Here is a 26,270-nt window from a genome sequence, read left to right on the forward strand (position 1 = left end):
AATATGTTCATTTTTGAAATGACTGAATATTTCCACCCATCTTTTATCAACTTCAACATGTTCATTTTCCCATTGTATTAATTTTTCAGAATTTAAATATACATTCAGCCTTTTAATTTCTTCAAAAAGACAATTGTCGTCTATTTTCTTTGATGGCTGGCATTTCTTTAGATAAAAACTCAAAACAAGATTCAATATCTATCCAATATACTTGCAATAAAGTAAAAAAAAACATTGAAAACTGTTATTTCCTGTGATATTTGTTTCAGACCATTCTTCAATATATTGAAAACATGTCTGGTAAAAATTCTGTACTTCTTTGATAAACATTTCTGCTATGCCCAAATTTGATTCCTTTAAGTCTGATGGTTTTCTCTTTATAATTAAAGGAAGAAATTTTTCTTTAAAATGAGATTTATATTGAAGGATAAAGTCATTCAAAATAAGACTAACTTCCATAGCCTGAAATGTGTTCACCTTCAATCTTTTGAATCATTTTGTGAAAAATAGAAGTTTGGGCCTTGGCCGGTTGGCTCAGTGGTAGAGCGTCGGCCTGGCGAACCCTGGAGTCCCGGGTTCGATTCCTGGCCAGGGCACACAGGAGAAGCGCCCATCTGCTTCTCCACCCCTCCCCCTCTCCTTCCTCTCTGTCTCTCTCTTCCCCTCCCGCAGCCAAGGCTCCATTGGAGCAAAGTAGGCCTGGGCGCTGAGGATGGCTCTGTGGCCTCTGCCTCAGGTGCTAGAATGGCTCTGGTTGCAACAGAGCGATGCCCCAGATGGGCAGAGCATCGTCTTCTGGTGGGCATGCCAGGTGGATCCCGGTCGGGTGCATGCGGGAGTCTGTCTGACTGCCTCCCCATTTCCAACTTCAGAAAAATACAAAAAAAAAATGAAAGTTTGATTATGTACAAAATACATTAATATCTCAAATATTTTATTATTGAAAAATGATTCCAGGATTTTAGGACATTTGTCTAAACTTAAAAAATATTAACGGAGAGGCTCAAATAATTGTAGGACACGCTCTATAGCAGGTGTTAGAGCAAGCCATCTAACTTTTGAATATCCTAAAAGTTTTTTGTATTCAACATTTGCTTCTTCACAAAATTGTTTTAAAGTAGCAACACGAATGGAAAAATGACTAACATGCAAATAAATTGTAGTTATTATTACTTCTACATCAATTGGCATGGCGCATGATGCTGTGTTGATTGCATTTGACAAAATATGTGCATTACAACCTATTCCTAGTATTTTCTTTTGGAGTAACTTTTGTGATTTTACATATACATTATTCACCCCTTTGCATCTTTGCCACCAAAATTTGTATTTGTATTATCAGCCATTAGTGCAACAACATTGGATTTCAAATTGTTTTCATTTATTACTCTGTATAGATGGTTTGACAAAATTTCAGAAGTTTCACCCTCAATGGATTCTAAATTGAAAATTTTTACTTGAATGCCCTTGGTAACATTAAAATATCTTACTATTATTGGAAACAATTTAATTTCATTATGATTTGATGCATCAGATAAAATCGTTACAAATGCTGTAGTTTCCAAGTCCTCTGTAAGTATTTTGTCACAGTAATTTTTAAATACTGATTTCAAAATAGCCTGGCATTTTGTCCTGGCACATGAAAATTTTGCATTGTGAAACTTTTTCAATAATTTAGTTGTACAATACATATTATGAAAACTTTGACTGTGAATTATGGTATGAAAAGCAAATGTTTCCTCCATTGCAGCCAACTGTTTTTCATCTTCTGAATAACTTGAAGTTTTAAAAAAACTTGTTACTTTACTTACAACTGAAAGCTATTGCATCTAATGATTGCTTATGTTTGTTGGTGGTCAAGTGTTTCGCTATCACTGCTCTGCCCCAACTGCAATACAAAATTCTCCGCTGCAAATATTGCAAAAAACAATGGTATCTTTCTTTGATATGAGGAATAGAAATTCCATTTTCAATTTATCATTGAAATGGCATTTTCTCTTTTTTGATTTTTCCATCCCTTAAATTAAATTTAAAATTAAAAATAAAATATAGAGCTACACGAACGATGCAAGCATATTAGGAACCGAAAACGTTACACCATGGTAGGCAACTAAATATCAAACAAAACCACTAATTTGGAGTGATATTCAGGTGTATTTATCATTTTCTAATTAAAAAACGTCTGTGTATGCAACTATTTAATCAAAAGATGTTATTAATAGATATGGTTTGAGGTTAGATTTCCACTTTAAAACTTGAATTTCAGGAAAATACTTGTAAATAAAATTATACATATTTGGAAATTATTAAATAGATAATGAATTAATAAAACATGAATTATGCTTACCTGTGTATGATTAAAATTCACTGAGAAAGAAATTATCATGAATCTATAGTGTCATATGTGCTGTGTTGTGTTTCAGTAAGAAGTACACAAAGCCATTTGTAGGCTCGGTATATCGCGCACTCTCTCAAGGTGTCCCATGCGGAGCGCATGTGTCTCATAATTGTATCTTTCCACACTGTACTGATTCTTGACAAATCGTCATGTCAAATACAAATAACATCACATCACATGCAATGGATCGACTGCATCAATTGAATACGGACATTTACAGATTAGTCTTCCAATATCAAAAAGGAAGACATGTAGGAGGACACTTTTCAAGGGAGGATGGAACTTACAAAATAAGGACTGTCTTCCCTAAAGCAGGATAATTAGTCACCTTACCCTTGTGGGAAATAAAATGAAGATGAAATATACTAACGTTAGGGTAAGGTTTCTTTAAGTCTGGACTTGTGCTGATTGGGCTATGTGGCACATGTCCACTTGTAGGCCATCTCTGTCCCAGCATTACTGTCACCAGGGTTTCTACCACTACATTGCATTTTTCAGATGAAGCAAGGATGTCAGGAGAAGCAGCCCTGCTGGCCACCCTGCTGAGTTTCTGTCCTGCACCCTAGGAGTCGGGCACAGTCTAATCTGAGCAGATTGTATGACTTTGTTGTCAACATTATTATGGAAAAAGATAATTTTCTCCTTTCTTATAAATACAAATTGTGCTATTTAAAAATAAATCCAATAGACAAAAGCATAAACTCATAAAAGATAAAGTGAGAGATGACTATTTACATGACAGAAGGATTCTTTATTCATATCACTCCCTTCTGAAAAAGCACTCAAACACAGCTTGCTCTTTATACAAAACTCCTAAATACATCCCAGGGCCTCGCCAGGCAAGGCTTTTTCTGGCCACTTTATCTGCCAGGGACCAGTACCCTTTGTTGAAATTGTAGTCAATTACTAGCTTTTTCTTCAGAAATACCACAAACATTTGTGCCTCTGCTCATGTTATTTCTGTATCTTCGGTGCCTTTTTCTCTCTTTCCTTTGCTTCCATGGAAATAATCCCACTCACCCTCCAAACCCAGTTTAGCAGACAGGTAGTAAAGGGTTTAGCCTTGCCCAAAGAGAAGGTCTGGCCTCTGCCCTTGGTTTCTGGGAGGCAACCTCTGAGGCCTTGTGTCATCACTGGTAAGAGTGTTTTTGTTTGCCTGGGGGCCTTAGGTTGTGCCAAGTAATCTACAATTGTGATTCAGAGAGGGGGCTGGCCACACCCCATAGTATTTAGAGTGTGGATTGACTAGAAAGACCAACAATAGAAGGTAGAAGGTAGAGTGGAGGCTTTGAGTAACACAATATCAGTTGACTTAGAAAGAGATCCATCAATCATGTCTACCTGATGGAGCCCCAGTAAATGCTCAAGGTCAGGGTGAACTGCCTTGCTTGACAATACTCCATGCCGCACATCAACATTATCACACATCAATGCCAGGAGAGGGAGGCTGCCTGTGTCTCAACAGGGAGAGAACAACGGGACTCTGCACTTGGTGCTTCATTAGCCTCTCCTAGTGCTTCCTCCCTTGGCTGATTCTAATTTGAACTGAAACTGAGTGTAACTGCTCTCCCTGAGCTCTGTGAGTCCTTCTGGAGAATTATCAAAACTGAGCGTGGTTTGGAGGAACTAATGAACTTGGAGTGGTTGGAAGCAAGAGCCTTGGTATGTGGATGGCATGCTCTCTCACTGCACAGCACCCTCTGTGGGGGCTCTTCTGACTCTCCTGGGCCCTGCTCTGGGGCTCCAGGTTTTTTCATACCATCTAATAACACTTATACTGTATCAAAGGCACACTTGTTTTAGTTTCCCATGCTGCTGTAACACATTACCACAAATTTAGTAGCTTTAAACAAGACACATCTATTATCTTACAGAAATGGGTCTCACCAAGCCAAAATCCAAGTGTCAGCAGGACTGTTGATCTCCTGGAGGCTGCAGGAGAGAATCTGTTCTTTTGCATTTTCCAGCCTCTAGAGATGACCTGCATTCCTTTGCTGTAGCCCCTTCTTCTGTCTTCGAAGCCAGCAGCACGGCATCTCCAGTCTTCCATTTTGACTGGAAGCAGTCCTCCTGCTTCTCTCTCTCTCTCTCTCTCTCTCTCCCTTTTTTTTTTTTTTTTTTTTTTTTTTTTGGTGCCGTGACTCGGATTGCTTCTCTCTTTTAAGGATTCTTGTAGAAGGTATTATGTTGAGTGGGACACTTGAACTCATGTTAACACAATAAATTAAGAAATTTAATAAAAAATATAAATTAGTAGTTACAGAATCGTCATGGGGATGTAAAGTTATAATAACTATGTACAGTGCCAGGTGGGAACTGCAAATATCAAGGGGAACACTTTGTGAAGTATATGATCGTCTAATCACTGTGTTGCACAACTGAAATTAACACAAAATAATATTGAATGTAAAATGTGATTTTAAAAAACCCAAACAAACAAAATAAACAAAGACATTGTTTGATTTAAAAAAGACTCTTATGATTTGGGGGACTCACCCAGATAACTCAAGATAATCTTATGTCAAGATCCTTAACTTAATCACTTCAGAAAGTTTCTGTTGCCGTGCAAGATTCACAGACTTTGGGAATTAGGATTGGGTGTCATGAGTAGGGGTGGGAGGATTATTCTGACTAGCACAGTGTTTGATTTGTTTTATCCAAAATCCATCTGAGAGTTTTTAAAAACATCTAAAGCCCCCTATTTGCATTAAAGTAACTAACAAGAATTATAATGATTTACTTAGGAATTATTGAAGGGATTCCTTAATTTACTGATAATAGCAGATATATTTATTGGTGATAACTACAGGGTCACTGTGAAGATCAGCTGAGACAATACAGACAAATGACTTAGAGCAGTGCCTTGTGCATAGAAACTACACAATAATATTAGTATATTGTTACTACACTACTCACAAAAATTAGGAAATATTTTATTGCTTCATATTCATTTTGAAATATCCCCTAATTTTTATGAGCAGTATATTATTATTATTGCTACTATTAATATACATATTTGATATGTAATGATGGGCAAAGTATGGAAAAAGCCATAATATCTTCCTGTAAGAGAAAAAATATCAAATGTGTATTATAGATTTTAAGAGGACACAAGAAACTGTGAGAAGCTATGAAAAGGGGAAAATGACAAAAAGTTGGAAGCATTTTATTCAATTATGAATCTCATCTTTAAAAATTTTTTTAATTTGCTGAGTTAAGAGAGAGAGAGAGAGTAAGAGAGAGAAACATCAATTTGTTGTTCCACTTATTTGTGCATTCATTGGTTAATTCTTGTGTGTGCCCTGACCGGGGATCAAACTCACAATCTTGGCATAAGGAGACGATGCTCTAACCAATTGAGCTACCGCACCAGGGCCAAGAATCTTTTTTTGAATAGATTGTGCATGGATTATTCAGAGAGGGCTGGAACCAGTTCTGAAGGAAACGGAAGGTGGAGGGATAGAGAACAACTTTCTCTGGTCCTGGGTGGGTCTCAGGCTGAGGACGGGAGGAGCGCATCCCCTGTGCGAGTTGATAACAGACACAATTCCCATAGAGCCACTTCCAAAGCTCACCCAGCATGGCCAGCTATGTCATCCTCACTGGCTGTTCAAAGTCTAGGGGCAAAGTGAATAAGGATAATGATGTGAAAGTAAATACAACATGCTGGTAATTACTTCTAGGTTCTGCCCTTCCATAAAATCTAATAAAATTGGACTTTAAGTGTCTATCTTCATAATGCAGCTGTGATATGTTTATTCTGGCATTACTTTTTTATCTGTCTTGAATTTTTAAAAAAGGTACATTTCATTGGAAAACAGTACATTTTTTATTTTAAGTGGAATAGAAAAAAATTGATTTTTTTTCCTAAGCCCTAATTGCAAACATGTCAAATAACATGTCACATTTAAAGGCTGTCATGGGAGCCAGGGTAATTGTATATGGACAGTGCTATCTAATTTAGCTGGGTTAGTATGATTTACTAGGCTATTTTGTTATTGGTTGCATTATTTAGATCTTTGATAATCTCCTTCTTTCTCCCAGTACTTTAAATCTGGAAATTTTTTGCCTCTTTTGCATCAGGTCATTTTTGTTGATCAAATTATCAGTTACACCAGGAACTGAGGCCCCCCCCCCCCCCCCCCCCCCCCCCCCGCACACACACAAAAGATAAAGGAAGGAGAGTCCCAGCAGGTTAGCAGTTTACAAAGCAGGGGCTGGTATTATGGGCCTGGGATCAATGGGCTAGTCAGGATTTTCAGGGGGTTGTCTGCAAATATTTTATGGGACTCTGTTGGGAAAGGTCATGGTCAAAAATTTTTTTTCTTAACAAAGCTCTTTTATGTCATAGTATTTCTTATATAATATAAATTTAGGTCAAAGCATTAATTTGCCAAACTTAGACTGGGTTGTGGCATTTTTAACACAATTTGTTTTCGATAAGAATTGAGAGGAAACTGTTTCCAAGTCAGTTCTATATGGTATATCAGGTAAATTTTTAAATCTTTGAACTTGATTAATGTGATAAACACTGTGTTTAACGGAGCCACTGCCTTGTACGAAGACCTCTAAGCTTATAATAGAAAAATACTCTTCCATAGTTGAGGTGCTCCTATAATGCAATAGTACTAATGACTGTGACTTGGGACTTTTCATGTGAAGCCATCCACATTTCCTTTCATCAATTCCAGGTTTCAAGCCATTTGGAGGATGGGTATGAACCTCCATATCAACCATCTGAGGAAGAGTAGCAACTAGTACTTCATGAAAAGCTCTGGGAAAACATCTCATACATGATTATATTATAAGACCTACTGTAGCTTCTAAGACCTTTTCTTTCTTCTTAATTTATAGTTGACTTTCTATCTGAAAATTATCATGGTGTCAATAAATATCTTCTCAGGAGTGATTCATAAACTGGAAAGTTGTTCCTAAGGTAGCTAGGTTTGTCACCACCTGCAACGACCTAAATAGGGACTCTTTTTTTCTGAGAGGTTTCTAAATGGTTTCAGGAAGGAAATTGTTTAGAAAATTGGGTCACATGGCCCTGGGCATCATGTAGCTTTCATACTCTTTGCTGAGACACAGTCTTTGGAAAACAGTGAGGCTGTCAGTGGGTATCATTTGTTGGTAGACAGCTCATGAAAAGGAAGAAAAGTGGAATAATTGGAACTATAACAAAATGAAAAACATTTATACATACCTTCCTGAAATATATTTTTAAAGAAAGACCTATAAAGGTGCCTGCATTTGCCAGTCTTTTCACTTACTGCCATTCATTCACTTTGAGAGTAAATGTTTTAATTGTAGTTCTTTGTTGATTTTATTCCTCAATCTAGGAAGTATTATTTGTGACTTCTATTTCCAATTTCTTTAAAATGCAATGAGAACTTGAATAATTTGTGATAAAATCTCAGTGAGAGATTTTCTAAATTTGTATAAAATATTTGTGAATATTTTATAATTACCTTGCCTGTACTATATTTTGAAACAACAGCAACAACTTTGTGTGCCAAGACTTTGACTACTGGTTTATTTAGGTCATTACTCGGGGTTGTTTACACAGCAACTTTGGGAGATAGGGCAGCATCTCTTCCTGAACAAAGACTAGGCTTGCTTACTGCTTGCTGTAAATAGATTCCCCAAGTCCACTGTTCCTCAGCTGAAATGTAAACCAACTACATTTATAGCATCAATCTGGGCCTGTCACACTGGAAGTTCCATTTAGAAGAAAGGGGAACTAATGAAAATGTGCTAATGCTCATGTTGCTTGCTATGCCACGAATAACACTCTTCTTAGTCTTTAATCCAGAAAGATTGTGTTTTCTGTCAGTATCCATAAAATAATAAAAGGATAATTTATTAGCTTGTAAGTGGGGTAAAAATCAAATCTTAGACCCAACAACCTTCAGGAAGCATACAGCTCAACTGGTAGTTCTGAAAATACACAAAAGTATTGGAACATCACCTGTTACCTACATGTATTGTTGTAAAGTACCTGTACCTCAATTCTGCAAGTTTATGTAGAGACACCAAGTCCAGATAAATTTTGAAGAGTTTTATTAAAGGAGGAGGTTTATTAAATATGCCAGCTGCATATGGCTGACATGAGGCAGTTGTTGCAAACCCAAATTGTGTCCCTCCAAAATATTTCAGAGGCTGTTTATATACCCTTGATCACACACAGGCAGAGGAGAGCATGACATCATGGCACAAGCTTACAACATTTGTTTAAGGGATATACAGAAACATTAAGACTTTCAAGGTAACACAATCAAAGATGTTTATAAATCTTTTAGGGTTCATCTTCCCTTACTAGCCTAGAGGTATTTTACTGTCAAGATTCCAGGAAGGGGGAGGAACTTCAATCAATGAAAGGTGGTATGTAAATTCTGTTTCCTATTGAAAGAGAAGTTTCTCGGTTAACCTATATTTTAGATTTAAGACTAAACGACCCATTGTTCTTGTAAGCCAGAAACTTCTACATTCTTCTTCCTCCCCTCCCCAAATGAACGGCGGGACAGGAAAGCCTGACCTTTCCTCCTAGAATATCAATATAATTTTGCAGCTTTTTGGTACCTTACAACAGTATGTATTCAATGTGCAATAGACTTCAATTAAAATGTTGGTTTTTTCACGGAAAAAAGTGCCTGGTTATTTAGGCTAATCTGGTTATGTACAAGTCAGTTAAGATAGAACATCTATGCTAATAAAGGGCAATATTGATCTATCTAGTTTTAATAAAAGTAAATGAGTTAAAGCTGATTATAGATATAAATAATGACCATACTAAAAAGAGACAATAACCACATAGTTGATATCTAAAATAAAAGTAAATGAATGAAAAAGTGGTTATGCTCTTTATCCTTAGATTAGTCACCTAATAATACACAACTCTTTATATTTTCCTAATTAGCAGCCATGTAATATGATTTTTAGGATTGTCAAAAATTCAGCTATCATGATTTTCTGCTTGGTCAAGTATCAATTTTGATTTGACTCCTCTTAGATTTCACACACACACACACACACACACACACACACACTTTTAACGATGTGTATGCAGGAGTCAATCAATAACAGTCAATTCACATTAATTCACCAGTTTTCCATAAAATACAAACTGTTTTTAAAAAAAGAGAATTTTTTTTCTTTTTCCAACTACTTATAACATTTTATAAGCATAAAAAGTATCTATCTCTTTTGGATGTCATCAACATTCCATATCATCAGACTATACACATTTAATTGTTATATTATCAAAATTGTAAATTTTTATGTATTGATTACAAATATTATATGTACGTATTCTAGAAAAATGAATACTACCAGAATAATTTAAAGAAGGAAATTAGAACTGTCAATGATCTCTATCAAATAGACTAGTCATTACAACTTCATTAGGTATTTAGGTTATTTCTAATATTTTTTGCTATATAAAAAATGTTGTATATCAAGGTAACACTATAACAGATTAACCATGGAAATGTCCACAGATTTTGCACAGGAGAGCTTACTTGTTGCTCATGTACAATCTAAACTAATATTCCTGATCATCAGGTAGCTTTCTTTCAAATGGTGATTCAGGAATACAAGGTCCTTTCATATTATGCCTCCATCTTTAACATGTGGTTTCCAAGGACACCGTGGAAAGAAAAAAACAAACAAGTACCAATGACACTGGAAGTGACACACATTACACATCACTTCTGCTCATATTCCCTTGGACATAACTTAATAAGATGCCATTTCTATATGCAAAGGCTGCTGGGAAATACGAATTAGCTGTGTGACCTGAAAGATGAAGAAATGAGTTTCATTATTAGTTCATAGTTTCTGCTACATGTTTATTGTAGATAATCCTCATGTGGGTAAATCTTCTCACATTCCTGATTATTTTTTAAGAGAAATTACCAGACATTGAGACTAATTTTATTATTTTATATCTTTTGAACATGTCAAATTTCTAACTTTTTATCACATCCCTTAAGAGATAGATCAAATTTGTTAGTGTTCTTATCAAGAACCCTAATTTAGTAAATTTGTTGGAAAAAAATATGTATCTACAGAGTCTGTGCCCTGTGATTCATGAAGAGCTAGACTTCTTTAGATAAATGTGTGTGTACATACCTATATACACATATGTCAGAGCAAAACTAAACATAATGCTCAAATATATTTCAGTTACTTTAAGGGACATATTCATGTTTCTATACCACAAAAGGACAATTGACAAAATTTTTGATGCTAATCATTTTATTAAACAAAAATTTCTTTTTTCTTTTTTTTTTTTTTTTTGTATTTTTTGTATTTCTCTGAAGCTGGAAACGGGGAGAGACAGTCAGACAGACTCCCGCATGCGCCGACCAGGATCCACCCGGCACGCCCACCAGGGGCGAAGCTCTGCCCACCAGGGGGCGATGCTCTGCCCCTCCGGGGCGTCGCTCTGCCGCAACCAGAGCCACTCTAGCGCCTGGGGCAGAGGCCAAGGAGCCATCCCCAGCGCCCTGGCCATCTTTGTTCCAATGGAGCCTTGGCTGCGGGAGGGGAAGAGAGAGACAGAGAGGAAGGGGGGGTGTGGAGAAGCAAATGGGCGCTTCTCCTATCTGCCCTGTCTGGGAACCGAACCCGGGTCCCCCGCACGCCAGGCTGACGCTCTACCGCTGAGCCAACCGGCCAGGGCAAAAATTTCTTTTTAAAACCAATCAAATGTTTGTTCTATCTTGGATAACTTAAAAATTCAAGGAACATACTTTTGAATTTTATAGTTTCTTATTTATACAGACAGACCAAAAATTACCCCCAAATCATTTTTTATTCACTATTTCTTTTTCTACAATTTATTATCAATTAAAAATAACCAGTATATAAGTAAATTCTAACAAGGGTGAATATAATTTCCTGGAATATAAAATATAAATTAATGTTAGTAGTGCTTTATACATATTTGTTTGCTTGATTCCTCTAATATACCATGGAACAAATGCATTCCCCATGGAATTTTCCAGGTACCACTTCCTAAAGGTAATTCCTGTCAGTTCCCCCACACCTTCCCAGTTGTTCACAGATTTATTTATCAAATTTATTTCTTCTTGTCAACTTCTTTTCTGGCTTCTCTTTGATCATGTGTTTACTTAAATTATTTACAAAATTAATACTTTTCACACATTTACCTTTTCATATGTATACTCAGTACTAACTATGGCATTAACTTCCCTTCTGCGTTTCCTCTTTAAAGTGGTGGCTAACATTTAACAGTAATCCTGTGTTGAAAGAGAAAATATGGTTCAGAGACTTGAACCAAATGAACTGTCGATTCAGGTTGGAGAATTATTTTGATGTGTTAGTTTTGTTACAGTTCAGTTGTTTCAGAAAATATATATGTTTGGGTTTAGTTCAGACTGGCTCACTGGGTTTTTTGTTTTAAATGGATTTGATTTATAGTTCTGTAAAAAGTTTAATATTGAGTTCAAGTCAGAGAGGACATATTCAGCAAAATAGTTGTTTGTTTCTAGTTCTGGTCCATGGGTCATTATGAGGCCTTGGTGTGGTAGCTACTTTCAGAGTCACAGCGTGAAGTTTGCGCCTCACAATAGGGTCTTACTCAAAGAGGACAATAGATGCCACTTTCTCCCAGAAGAATTGTAATCACTCACAAGTAGACCTGACACAATTATATACACGCTGTGTGAACTAGGGTGATATCAAAAAGTTGTACATCAGAGATTATTTGAGTTCAAACTATGATAGGATTTCCTTTTTACTTTTCTAGAGATGGATAGCAGGTTTCCTATAATTTCACATTTTAAACTTTTATAGCCTCAATTTTAAATTGTTTTCTTCTTTTAGATTTATTTAACCACTCTATTCAGTGGGCTTCACTTTCGGAATCATTGCCGATTTCCAGGAGACTTAACTGAAAGGCTGATGTTCTGATCAATTCCATGTTTTCACTCTTCTTTGAATAGCAAAAAGTAGTGAAGGATTATCAAGTAACTGAGTAGAGCTTTTGGTTCTATTTTTCCAGCCTAGGAATGTTTTATACAAAACTACACTTAAAATATTGGTGGGATTGTCATTGGGTATAACAATACTTAAGGTGAAGAAAGGGGGCAAAATCCTTTCACTAGAAAAACTCTTTAAAGTCTGGATAAATAGTAAGGAGTGTGTTTAATACAACTAATTTATAGATAAATGTGGTGCCACACTAGAATGCATTAACTAAGGCTTCAGGGTCCGTAGGTAAGATAATATATTGCTTTCATTAAAAAGCAATCTGCATGGATGCTATCCACCACCACTGGAAACTCTGCAGCTGTCACCTTTATCAGGGGAGCAAGAGCAAGCCACTACATTTTAATCACTGGAGTTTGTCAGGAACGAAAAACAGCCAGCTTCCCACAAATCAACAGACATGTATCCTGATAAGGGAAGTGCACGGGGAAAGGACAGCTACATACCACATGACACCACCGATTTCAGGGTGATCAAAGCCCATAACTGTTGAAGATAAATCTACCGAATTGGGCTTTAAGATGAAATGGTTGTCTTTAAACGAAGCAGACACATACTTCTGTGAATTGCCCACAACTTAGAACATGTTTAGATCAGTGTATTTTGCAATGTGGGGAGGAATGGATGAGGGAACGGCAGGGCACGAGGCATAGGCGTCCTCACGCTACACTTGTTCTGAGAACTCGTTTCTGGCTCTGTTATGCTTTGATTGAATTGAGAAGCCATCAGGGAATAATCAGAATAAGATTCAGGAAAAGGTTTCTGAGTAGGTACAACCTAGACAAATGAGACAGGAATGGAGACAGTTCTCTACCTGCTCATTCCTCTCACACTTGCATGCAGGGAAACAGAGACACTAGCCCAGGCCCACCGGTGCTATTCCAACCTTGCTCCAGCTCAACTGGACGTAAGGTCCTCACAATAGATCTCCTTGTTCAAGGTGTCTTGAGAGAGTCTCTATGCTTTTAACATAAGAACTTTTTTTCAAAATAAGTAAAACTTTTAAAAGGTTACAAATGAAAACAAACAAAAAAGTGGATATATCATATATAAATATGACAGCTTTTTTTAAAGATTGAGACATTGTAATGAAAAAGCTGACTGACAGAAATGTAGAGCCATTAAATGGGTGAGATTAATAAACAAGAATGCTTTGAAATGAATATCCTTTAAAAATTTTTCCATTGATTTTAGGTGGGGTGGGGGGAGAGAGAGAGAGAGAGAGAGAGAGAGAGAGAGAGAGAGAGAGACAGGAACAGGGAGCTGTTCTTGCACATGCCCTGACCAGGGATCAAACCAGCAACCTCTGTGCTTTGGAATGATGTTCTAACCAAATAAGCTATATGGCCAGGGTGAAATCATTAATATCTTAAAGATCAGGGAAGTGTAGGAAGATAAGACATACGAGCATAAACATGGTGGCCAAAAGGAGACATTTACTCACAGGAGGAGAAAAATGAGAGAAACTGAAATCCAGCTTTGGAAGTTATTGAGGAGATTGTGAGTTAATTGTATTTTTAAAACCCAAATAGGATTATGGCCTCTGTTTTAAGTTACAGTTGTAAATGCTGGCTCCCTAATTATTAGTAGAATGACTTGTTAATAATACTATGTATAATTTTTTCTTTTATATGTTATATATATAATAATATATAATATGTAATAATATCATAATATAATAATATTATTTTATATTGTTATTATTATTAGTTAGTATTATTAATACTAAATAAATATTTATCAAGGTAAAGGAGAACATAAACTCCATAAACTCAATTTTTTTTTAACTGAGGTGAAATTCACACAACATAAAGCCAACCATTTTAGAGTGTAAAATCCAGTAGTATTTAGTAAAGTCACAATGTTGTACAACCATTATCTCTGTCTAGTCCCAAAGCATTTTCCTCACCCTCCAAAATTTTCTGTAACATTAAGCAATCAGTCCCCATTCCCCTACCACCACCCCACATCCTTGGCCACCATTAATCTGCTCCCTGTATCTGTGGATTTATCTAGTCTGGATATTTCACATAAATTGAACCACACAAAAGTGACCTTTACATCTATCTTCTTACACAGTATAATGTTTCTTCGGTTTTCCACATTGTAGCATATATTGTACTTTGATATTTTTATGGCTGCATATTATTTCATTGTACGTATGGCTATATCACAATTAACCTATTATTTTGTTGATGAACAATTAATCTATTATTTTGTTGATGAGTTTTTGTTGTTTTATTATCTTTCAGCTGTTGTAATACCACAGACTTAAGGAGAGGGTGCAGTCTGATTTATTGGAATTTTGAAGTCTGGGTTCAAGGATGGTCTTTCATTCAGGAGTTAAGTAAGACTGAGTAAAGGACCGTTATATATAATAGTTTAGGATTGGAAGAAATGGCAGTTTGAGGCAGAGGCTCAAAGAATATCAGGATGTGAATTGCTGGTTGATGCTTTTAACTGAAGTGTTGATGCATCATCATTCAGGATATTTCTGTAATAAACTATCCAGTTATTTATATGGGCAATAGACTCTTAACATAGAAAATTTATGCTGTTGGCAACAATGGAGTAGTCAAGTCATGTTAATATAGACGGTAAGCTGTACGATGTGGTTCTTATACCACAAGAGATGGAAATACATACAATTGCAGTTTTTTGGCAATATGGAGGGCAGAACTGATTCTGAACTGCCTCAATCTCTAAATTCCATAAAGTAAGTTAACTAAGATCTATTCATCTAGTGCCTGTAATAAATGGTAAGGTCTTCTGGGGGCAAGAACCATGTCTAACAATCCTCTGTGCCACAGGAGCATAGTAAATGGTCTAGCACACAGCAGCAGCTTTCTAAAATCTCTAAGAGTAGTAATATGATATTCTTGCAGTGGTGACTAAGCAAACATTCATATCAGTATAGTAGATGTTTGGCCAATAAAAAAGAGCACCACTTTACATATATTAAATTCATTGTTTCATATTATCTATGCCCATGGGAAGCTATTCTATCTTTTTTTATTTCCAGAGACAGAGAGAGAGTCAGAGAGAGGGATAGACAGGGACAGACAGACAGGAATGGAGAGATGAGAAGCATCAATCATTAGTTTTTCATTGTGCATAGCGACACCTTAGTTGTTCATTGATTGCTTTCTCATATATGCCTTGACCACAGGCCTTCAGCAGACCGAGTAACCCCTTGCTCGAGCCAGTGACCTTGGGTCCAAGCTGGTGAGCTTTTGCTCAAACCAGATGAGCCTGCGCTCAAGCTGGTGACCTCGGGGTCTCGAACCTGGGTCCTTCGCATCCCAGTCTGACACTCTATCCACTGCACCACCGCCTGGTCAGGCGCTATTCTATCATTTAATAAACAATGATTCTTGGCAGTTTGGCCATTATCCAGTTTCTAAAAGGATATGGGAGAAGATAAAATGCCCTCACAAGGTAGGAGCTTTAAAGACTAAAATAAACTTGGCAACCCGGCTAAATATTCAATTGCTGATGTTGCCTGATAACACTGAACATATTTATAAAGAGAGTTTCCTGTAATTAAAGAAAAACTAACTGTAAAAGAGTAGAAAAAAATATTTTATTCCTGCTGCCCTTGGATCAATTTGAAAGAGTATTGCAAAACTAAAGACTTGCCTATTCATTTTCAAATAGACATCATCAAAGCAAATATTGCACTGCACAAGGAAAAGACTATTTTGGCATCAAAGAGTGTATACTTCTGAAACCCTTTTCAGATACCTTTTCTAAGCTAGAAAGAGTGCACTAACCTGTCTCTAACAATGCCTATGGGGAAAGAAAGGCAAATCGCCCCAGACCATTTGTCTTGTTTTAGAAGAAAAAAGAATTACCTTTGCTAAAAATAATAAATATTATTTCAGAGAGGTTTATTTTAAGGGGATGCTGAATTATAAGGGTCATTTGCAATTCTGCATTTCACAAAATTTTTAAATTGTGGTAAAATATACATAACATAAAATTTACCAGGTAACCATTTCTAAGTGTACAGTTTTGTGGCATTAGTACATTCATATTGTTGTGCAACCATCACTACCATCACTTCAGAACATCTCTCCCAGCTGAAACTCTGTACCCATTAACTCCTCACTCTCACCTACCCAGACCCTGGTAACTGCTGTTCTATAGTCTACCACTGTCAATTTGACTACTCTAAGTACCTCATATACATGGAATCACATAATTGTCTCTTTTGTGACTGGCTTATTTCATTCAACATAATGTCTTCAAGGTTCACCCATATTGTAGCATGTGTCAGAATTTCCTTCTTTTTCAGGACTAAATAATATTCCATTGTGTATATATTCCATACACATATATACACACACAATGGAATACACACACACATACACACACACAAAATGGAATATATATATGACATTTCTTTTACCCATTCATCCATTGATGTACACTGGAGTTGTCTCCAGGTTTTGGCTATTGTGAAAATGCTATTATGAAAATAAGTGTCCAAATATTTGTTCAGTTTCCTGCTTTCACTTCTTTTGAGTATACATCCAGGAGTGATACTTCACCATTTTATTTTCCCACCAAGAGTACATAAGAATTCCAGTTTCTCCATATCTTTAACAACACTTGTTATTTCCTCATATATGTATATGTATAATAATCATTCTAATGAATGTGAAGTGGTCCCCCAGTACTCTCTTTTTTTTTTTTTTTTTGTATTTTTCTGAAGCTGGAAACGGGGAGAGACAGTCAGACAGACTCCCGCATGCACCCGACCGGGATCCACCCAGGCACGCCCACCAGGGGCGATGCTCTGCCCACCAGGGGGCGACACTCTGCCCCTCGGGGAGGGGGGAGGTGGGACGCTCTGCCGCGACCAGAGCCACTCTAGCGCCTGGGGCAGAGGCCAAGGAGCCATCCCCAGCGCCCGGGCCATCTTTGCTCCAATGGAGCCTTGGCTGCGGGAGGGGAAGAGGGGGACAGAGAGGAAGGAGGGGGGGGTGGAGAAGCAAATGGGCGCTTCTCCTATGTGCCCTGGCCGGAATCGAACCTGGGTCCCCCGCACGCCAGGCCGACGCTCTACCTCTGAGCCAACCGGCCAGGTCCCCCCCCACCCCCCCACCCCCGCCCAGTACTCTTCAGTTAAGCATCTGATTATCTTCTGTCCTCCTCTTTCCCCATTTTGCTTCTTTTCTTATTTGGTTTTCTCAACATTCCTTTCCCATTTCTTCTGCTTTCTTTAGTCAAAAAAGAAAAAATAAGCTTTTCAAATACAGTGGCTACATTTTGTTTTACAGGAAGAAAAGAAAGGTACACAACAATTTGTAAGACTCTCAGGTTTCTGCTAAGGAGACTGAAAATGACCAGTATTGACTATTCAGTATACCTATAGATATAATTGGAGGACTAATTTTAAGTTTAACTTAATCTTCTGAGCAAGGTTAAGTTTGTGTCTACTTAATAGGAGAGGCAAAAAAAATACTCCATTCTCTAACAGGGCTCACAGAGTGTTTTAAGGGACATAGCACAATATCCTCTTTCTTGGTTACCCTGATTTCAATGTTGGACAGTAAGCAGGGACCGTGTCTGCTTTTACCCGGTCACTAGGGTTCTATCCCACCACAGACTTTCTCTCTGGTCTTGGGCAAGTCCTTTCAAAGCTTCATTTTCTGGATTTGTAAGATGAAGGAATTAGAGTTTACTAACTCTGAGGTCACTTCCAGTTCTGGGATCCTTTTTTTATAGGCAATAATTCTCAGTAGTTATCTACAGGGATATCGTTTTAAAAGTGAAGAGTTAGGCAGTATACTGTGAGGGAAAGCAATGTAGAAAGTACAACTGGTTGAGTCCATAAAACATACATTAGAACATAGACCAGGACTTGCTCTGGTATAAAACTAAAGAACTGTTTCCTGATAATATTGACAGTCATGGAAAAATCTGAATTTAATTATGTCTATTCTAGCTCTCTGTCATCCAAAGACCTGTTTGTCAGCAGAGGTTATGGAGTTTGAGTGATGCTGGGTTGTCTGGAATTCTTGATTAATGAACATACTAAGCACCCTGGATAATTATAGGAAAGTTATGGGAATTTAAAGTCAAGGTGAATTTTATTCCCTAAGTATCTAGGCATTAATTCTTCTTTGACTGTGAACATAAGACTGCTAACAGTTATATAGAGTTCCTTGAACAAGAATTCTGATCTTTTTTTTTAATTCTGATCTTCTGATATGACTGAAATCTGTTGTTGAAATAGTTCAGAAATATCTAAATCCCCAATTAATCAGAGAATTTTTCACTAATTGTCATTTTAATTCACAAAAACATGAAATTCAGTATTCTTTTGTCTGTCTTTTTGTCATGATGGACTAAAACATATTGTTTATACACTAGGATTTTGGAGTGAGTTAGAAAACTGCAGCCCTACTACCTGCTTTGTGCTCTTGGGAAGCCAGTTAGCCATTCTAAACTTGTCTCAATATCAGGACTGAAATAGACAATGAATATTTATAGAGTGAATGCATGTGTTGTCCCTATCCGACATTCCATATTCTCCTTGTGGTCATCATTCTGGGCAGTGTTTGATGTCCTTCAGGCCATTTCTGCTTTGCAGGATGTCTCTTGCACACATGCTATGTAGCCTCTTTCTAGGCTTCTCTGCTTTCCATTCACCAGACCCTTCTAAACAGCATATGTCTCGAGGATAGAAACCTTGCACTTATCTGCACACTGCTAGATATACTATCTCACTTTGCAGCCATATTGTTTAAACTACTCAGCCAAATTTTGACTGAAGTCTTTATGGTCAAAGAAAAAAGAAGCTCCATCCAAACCCCATGCTTGTCAAGGGTTCATTTCCCACGATTATGCTCACCGGAAATATACATGAGCTCCTATGTGGTGCACTATGCTTAGTCTAAATCCCTTCCCACATAAGTAAGATATAAAACCAAGACTCATGGACATAGATAAAAGTGAAGTGGTTACCAGGGGAGGGGGTTAGGAGGAGAGGTTGGGGGAGGGAAATAAAGAGAGACAAATATACTTTGGGTGATGTGCACACAACACAATCAACAACAGTTCAAATGCTATAAAATGTTTACCTGAAACCTATGTACTCTTATTGATCAGTGTCACCCTGTTCAATTTAATTTACTAAATAAATTTAAAAACAAAAAAGCAAACAAAAATAAATAAATTCTTTTCTTGATATTAAAAACTCAGGACATTTTCTAGGATACAAAGAAATATGTACTTTTTGCTAATCTAGAAATGTCAAGAAAGGGAAATTGTGTATTACAAACCCATATTTAAGAGTAGTGTTATACTCTGATATCCTGACTAGAACAAGAATTAAGTGGTTTTCTTTTTCTTTCAAATTATCATTTTCTCTTGGAATAAAAATCTCTGTAATCCGTCTTCCAAGAAACTACTTAAATAAAACGTCACCAGTTGTCTGTTGGCTCAGGAAATAAGCCACATGGTCTTTTTTTTTTTTCTTGTACTTTTCAAGAGAGAATCTGAGTATTTCATGTTGATTGCTTGATTGGATACAGAGGGACTCTTTAAAAATACTGGAAAAAAAATCAGGAATGCAGTACAAATCACACATAAGTTACTATCAATCATGTGCTCAGGGCATTATGTGAGGTTTTTACTCAGAAAGATGTCATTAAAAGTTGCAGAAATTAATTGGTGCCATTGAATGTAATGGCCTTTCCTGCCATAGTTTCTCAAATGTAAAGAAAAATTATGGATAACATAAATTCCTCGTGGGATTCTTATAGATGTCTGCTTTGTTCTGTTATTGTTTATTGCAAATGTTATTACCGTGATCTATGGCCCTATCATGCTTTGTCTGTACTGCACTGCGATTTGGTTGCCCACAACAACGGAGGGCTTTACTCATAAGCTAAGACCATGTTTATTTGGAAATTCTTTGCTTTTATGTATTCCAAAAGTGTCTCAAGGTGTTCATTTTGTGTGTTTAAATTTTTATACAAAAACAGATTTGTTCTGATTGATTAAATATTGACTTACACCATTTTTAGAACAACTCTGAATCTTATTTAAGTTTAGGGTTTGTGCTCGGCTTTCCCAGAAGGTTTGCATTCAGTGTAATAATGGCTATTACTTTGTGTGAATCGATGGATCGAGATCTGCAATCTTTCTCAATAACAACATTGGCTTAATTAGTAGTGGTTTACAAATTTGACTCTTAATTAAGGAGCAATTTTGTATCTCTGAAAAGTTTGAGGAAAAGAAACTTCTTTTTGTATATTAAGTGCTGTCTTATACTGCATAACTTGTAATTCCCTAAGTTATATTGAATTTTTATCTAATTACCACTAAAGGTTAAACTTTGCTTCCAGATATTTTGAAGGCATTTGTGGATGCCTCATTATTCTTTTCTGTTCTATGAGCCAAGGTTCTAGAAAATCATGTAGAAGAGCAGGATGATCCTCGAAACATGTAATGAAGTAAACTTACAATTCTAGTTTGCTCATATTTTGGTTGTGTTTGGTGAAACTTTAGAAGTTTTTTTTTGTGTTAAACTGTTTAAAACATATCTTGAAGATTTTAATTAGTTGGGATCATTTCAAATACTGAAAAATCTATAATGAAATTTAAATTCAAAATCAAGATGGCTTCTTAGGTTTATACACTCTCTTGGCTCTGACATCTAGAAACAGTAGGGAAAAGAATTAACAGGTTACTCTAAAAATTAGTCAAAATAAATTTTAGTGTATGTAAAATAGTAAAACTAAATATATGAAAAAAAATTTGTTTGGGGCTGTTTAATGGTATTTAAAACCTGTTAGGTCCAATGGCATGTTTGGGAGGAGACTAGATATACTGAATAATTTTATTTTGTTTTTAAAAATATAAATAAATATAGATTAAAATAGTAGTAACCACAAAAAATATGTGGATGCATTGTATAGATTTTAAACCAGCAATGGAAAATTTGAAAATTAATATTTTTTTTAACAATCCAATAAAATGCAGAAAAAGAGGAGGGGTAGCAAATATACTGCTCTCAATAATTAGGGAATATTTCAAAATGAATATGAAGCAATAAAAATAAGATGCATTTGATTTTTTTTTATTAAACAAGAACATCAGAAAAGCAAATGACAAGTCAAAGAAAGTTGTTCAATTATGCAAATGAGATGCAAAACCAACTTTTATTTCATTGGTGAAAATGCACTATAGAAAGGCTGTAAATACTGGAGTATTTGCACGTTCCCTGATCCACTAATTTTTGTGAGTTTAATAAAAGGTAAACAGAACACACAAATCAGATGGCATTAATAGCTACAAATATGTGACTAGTTGCAAAAATACAAATTGGTTATTGACTCTATTGAAAGACAATTTGTTAAAGATATTTTTAAAAATGAAGCTATATCTTGCTTAGAAGAAACATCTTAAAATACCTATCTTCAAAAGTTCTATGGACTAAGACATGTTTATGAGACCAAGGCTACAGAGAAAGTTGGGCAATGGATGACTCTATCAGTCAAAGTTTAACCATAGAAGCAGAACCACTAGGAGATATATATTAGGAGATTTGTTGCAAGGAGTTGAATCACACCATTGTCGAGGCTAGCTAGGCAAGTTTGAAATCCATAGGGGAGGCCAGCCAGGCCCTCAGGAAGGCCACTCATTCAGCTTGGGGCATTTCTTCTACTTCAAGAAAGCCTCAGCAATGCTTATGAGACCTTTTAATTGGTTGAATCACATCCATGCAGATTAACTAAAATAATCTCACTTACAGTCAACTGATCAGAGATTTTAATCATATCTACAAAGTATCTTTTGAGAACCCCCTACATTAGCGTTTAATTGAACAACTAGGGTATGCAGCCTGCCCAACTTGATATGTCAAAAAAGACTATCATGAGCAGGGGCTCACCAGCTTGCATGTGGGGTCGCCAGCTTGAGCCCAAGGTCACTGACTTGAGCAAGGGGTCACTGGCTCAGGTGGAGCCCCCAGTCAAGGCACATATGAGAAGCAATCAATGAACAACTAAGGAGCCACAACCTCAAGTTGATGCTTCTCATCTCTCCCCCTTCCTGTCTGTCTGTCCCTGCCTGTCCCTCTCTCTCTCTCTCTCTCTCTCTCTCTTTCTCTCTTTCTCTCAAAAAAAAAAAAAAAAAAAAAGAGACTATCAGAGTGACCAAGATCTGACACTACTGAAAAGTCAAAGCAGATGTGTTATTGGCTGTCATGCAGGAGACCATTTCTCTCACTTTAGCCCCTGAATTGGATTGTATCTTTGTGCCCAGATACTAGCACCACAATCAGCTTCTATTAAAATCTCCTTAAATGTCAAGTCAACTGCAAAGTCTAAGAGTACAAAGATTAGATTTACCAACATCTCCCTGTTCTTGTACATCATTGCTGTCAGTGGCTGGCTACCGGGCAATTCTAAGCCACTCTTGGTTGACATTTTGTGTTTGCCATCTCTCTTGAGGCCACCTTGCCAGCGCAGGGACTGTTCTTTCTGCAGGCCATGGTGAGGAGAGGAGACTGTATGCCCCTGTTGTTATAAAAACTGCACAAAAATATTAAACACTCAGTTCAACGAACAAGATATACAGATAGCAAATAAAGTTATGAAACATTCATGGGTCAATGTGATCCATCATCAAAAAAATACAAATTACAACCACAAAGAAATAACACTATATACTTGTTAAAATGGTAAATGTTTAAATAAATAAATAAATTCTTACCATATTCTAGGCACTATTCTAAGTATTTTGCAGGTTATTATCTTATTTAATCCTTAAAAAAAGAAAGAAAACCCCTACAAGTCAGACACTACAATTTTTCCCATTTTACAGAGGGGACAACAAGTGGTGCAGCTGGGGTTAGAATCAGGCGGTCTGATTTCTGATTCCCACACTTTTAACTATTCTGCCTCAGACTCTTTCTTTTAGAATTCTTTCTCACATTACAGGTTTCCTTTCCAGAATATTATACATGCAACCATACAAAAGACACTACAAAATTCAGTATCGCTTTCCAATTTTTGTAGAAAATTTAATATTGATAATTATAATAAAAATGTTAATGGTTTGCTTTTTCTTTCTACAAATAGATTATTTTCCTTGAAAATTTTCTTAGACTTAGTCATTTTCCATACCATAAATAATGGTCTTTGTATTCAGAGTTCAATGAAATGTTCTGTGTTAATTTGGGGATATATTATCTTCAGAGGTCTAAAAATCTTATTTTTCTAGAGAAGAGTTCTTTTAAATGGTAACACAGAGTGAAGAGACTTTTAATTTTAGATTGATAAGGAATAAACCATTCTCAATTATTTTCTTGTTAAATGGGTACAAAATAAATGCTCTTTCTTTTTTCCTACTAACTTGAGATTACTAAGAAGGTACAAAATTTAAGAAAATAGCTATTGGGGATAAAAATAAGATATAAACCTTGCTGACCCTTGGGTTTTTGTCTCGATATCAAATCCTAATAAAACAGAAAAAAAATGTGTGAAAACTTGAAATCAAGATTGAAGTGTGAGACCCTGGCCAGTTGGCTCAGTGGTAGACCGTGGGCCCAGCATGTGGAAGTCCCGGGTTCAATTCCCGGTCAGGGCACACAGGGGAAGCACTCATCTGCTTCTCCACCTTTCCCCCTCTCTTTTCTCTCTTTCTTCCCCTCTCGCAGCCAAGGCTCCATTGGAGCAAAATTGGCCCAGGGAACTGAGGATGGCTCTGTGGCTTCTGCTCAGGCACTAGAATGGCTCAGCTTGCAGTGAAGCAACACCCCAGAGGGACTGAGCATCACTTCCTGGTGGGCATGCTGGGTGGATCCCCGGTCGGGCGCATGCGGAAGTCTGTGTGTCTGCCTGCCCCCCTACTTCTCACTGCGGAAAAATACAAAAAAAAAAAAAAAGATTGGACTTTGAAACGATAGCACCTAAATTGTATAGAGAATAAACTAATACAGTTGTCTATATTCCAGCTTAGTTTTTCTTGTAAAGCAGCTAAAATTAATGATGCTGAACTTTTAAAGAAGCTCTTCGAATAAATGCATTGGTTATTTCATAGTAGTCCATAGTAATGTTAAAGAGTATCAATTCCTTAAGCATGTCCCTCACAATGAACTCCTATGAGATTCCTTAAGAATAGAGACCCAGGCCCTGGCCGGTTGGCTCAGTGGTAGAGCGTCGGCCTGGCGTGCAGGAGTCCCGGGTTCGATTCCCGGCCAGGGCACACAGGAGAAGCGCCCATCTGCTTCTCCACCACCCCCTCCTTCCTCTCTGTCTCTCTCTTTCCCTCCCGCAGCTGAGGCTCCATTGGAGCAAAAAGATGGCCCGGGCTCTGGGGATGGCACCTTGGCCTCTGCCCCAGGCGCTAGAGTGGCTCTGGTCACGACAGAGCAACGCCCCCTGGTGGGCGTGCCGGGTGGATCCCGGTGGGGCGCATGCGGGAGTCTGACTGCCTCCCCGTTTCCAGCTTCGGAAAAGTTAAAAAAAAAAAAAAAAAAAAAAAAAGAATAGAGACCCATGCATTTAAAATAATGCCATGTTTCCCTCCAGAAAGAGAAGTCTTGTAGAGAATGCTAAACATGCTTTGACTCTCCTGGCTGAAACTAAAGTGAAGGGATTACAAGTTAGCAAGCTGTGAGGTCAGCCCCTTCTGTAAGCATTGAATTTCTGCAAGAACTGAGTGCAAACCCCATATGATCCCTAAGGCTCTTCTCCACCATATCCTATTAGCTACTGGGCTTGGGAGAGTACACGTCTCCTGGACGTGCCTGAGTCAGGTCCTGTGCATCTGAGTGTTGAAGCTTGATGTATTCCCAGGGCAAACTAGAAACGCAACCCTCATGTTTAGCAGCAGAATCTCTCTTGCCAAAATAAGCACCCCATGCTTCCCTATTTACCAGGTCAGGAGCCCTCTGTGCCTGCCTGCTGCTGCTCTGACCTCTGGTACCCACCTCTCCCCATCACAAGAGAGAAGGAACCGACCTGCACTGGGCGCGCTATACACCCTTATTTCTCTTTTGGTCCTTCTTTTATTTATTTTTATTGATTGATTTTAGTGCAAGAGGAAGGAAGAGAGAGAGAAGAAACATCAGTGTGTTGTTCCACTTATTTATGCATTCATTGGTTGATTCTTACATGTCCTCTAACCAAAGACTGAACCCACAACCTTGGCATATTGGTCAGGATGACACTCTAACCAGCTGAGCTACGCAGCCAGGCCCTTTCTGTCCCATCTTTACTGCCTCATTTCTCTAGCCATATGCAGTAACATTTTATTTCTAAAAAAATATCAGCCATTCTTCAGAATAAGTAATATCACAAGTTTCTCTGACCACTGCTGACAATGTGGATCATGTTCGCATCCCTCCCCTCAACACCCGCAGGGATGCTTGTCTTGGGCACCGTCCTGGTGCCATTCTATATCGTGTAGATAACATAATCAACTCTACCTCCAAAGAGGAATGAGCCTCAACCACCTACCTACTTTTACATGTTATCATTTTACGTTAAAATATTTTTAGAGTTCTATCAAATTTAAAGATAAATTTTAGAAAACTTTTTCAAGCATTTAATCCATATTACCTAAAGCTAAGATTTGTAGCTCAGTCATGCATCAAGTAAGGATCCTTTTTTTTTTTTTTTTTTTTTTTTGTATTTTTCTGAAGCTGGAAACGGGGAGAGACAGTCAGACAGACTCCCGCATGCTCCCGACCGGGATCCACCCGGCACGCCCACCAGGGGCGACACTCTGCCCACCAGGGGGCGATGCTCTGCCCCTCCGGGGCATCGCTCTGCTGCGACCAGAGCCACTCTAGCGCCTGGGGCAGAGGCCAAGGAGCCATCCCCAGCGCCCGGGG

This window comes from Saccopteryx leptura, chromosome 4, assembly GCF_036850995.1.
Source record: "Saccopteryx leptura isolate mSacLep1 chromosome 4, mSacLep1_pri_phased_curated, whole genome shotgun sequence".
Taxonomy (NCBI): domain Eukaryota; kingdom Metazoa; phylum Chordata; class Mammalia; order Chiroptera; family Emballonuridae; genus Saccopteryx; species Saccopteryx leptura.